Consider the following 1,191-nt stretch of genomic DNA (forward strand, 5'->3'; position numbering starts at 1 on the left):
TGTAAAAGAGAAAACTATATGCAACGTTGGTCGTCCTTAATTTTGTAACTTGTTTTATTACCACTGGTCTTGGAAATAACTGCAAAGGAAATGCTATTTAAGAGCATTTTAGTAGGCCATAACCATTAAACCTCCGAGAAACCGAAGGAAGTAAGTAACTGAAGTAATTTTTATAAGACTTGAAGTCTCTCAAGTGTGTAAAGGAAGATTTACATGCATACCACTCAATTTCTATGGATTTAACATATGTCAGCTGACTCACCTTATTCATGTATTAAATTTTGTATTTCAATTTTTATAAGTTAAAACAATGATATTTTTTTATGTGATATGAAAATATTTGATAGATACAAATGTGATAAGATAAAGTTTAGTTATTAGATATGTAAATACTCAGGAACTTGGTGACATGTATGTCAATGCCCCATTTATTATATTTTTATTGAAAAATATTCTCCAATTTCAAACAATATCAATTGAGCCATCACCTGAAGTTGTGTGCAAGATATTGTGTGATTCACTCTGTTGTCGGAACATTCGAACAATAGACACGTAATATTTTCTCGACAGATGAAGACTGAAAAGACATGAATTCTACCACTTTCTTTGAAAGATAAAAGCAGTATGAGATTATTCACAGAAAGTAACATCCATAGCAATCGTGCGAATCATCTCTAGCTCATAATTCCTACACCAAAATAAAGAAATAAAGAAAGAAATTAAAACTAGGTATACTTAGAGAAGAGAGTCTGGAGAAAGATAAGCACTGGCTTTTTAATTTCCCTTTATTATATTCTGTTACACCCCATCATATACAAATGAGACCCAATAAATAGACTCTAAGATGGCATAATAGTAAATAAGCCAAAGACTAAACTAGTAAATATACATTACATGGAGACACCTAACATAAATGTCTTTGCAGAGCCCTAATCGCCCGAACTTCACAAATCCGAGAAAGGAGGCATGAGAGAAAAAAGAGAGAAAACTGTAAAGAGAGGAAACTCGAGTAGATCACAAGACCTCAACAGTTAAATAAATAAAGAGAAAATAAATAGTTAACATATAAAACATCATATTCTTAAATTTTCTATCTGCATGATACCATAGTTTCTAGCAACACACACAACACACTAAATTTTCAAGCCAAACTACACACACACACACACACACACACACACACACACACAC

The sequence above is a fragment of the Phalaenopsis equestris genome, unplaced genomic scaffold (assembly GCF_001263595.1).
Source record: "Phalaenopsis equestris unplaced genomic scaffold, ASM126359v1 Scaffold000552, whole genome shotgun sequence".
In the NCBI taxonomy this organism is placed as follows: Eukaryota; Viridiplantae; Streptophyta; class Magnoliopsida; order Asparagales; family Orchidaceae; genus Phalaenopsis; species Phalaenopsis equestris.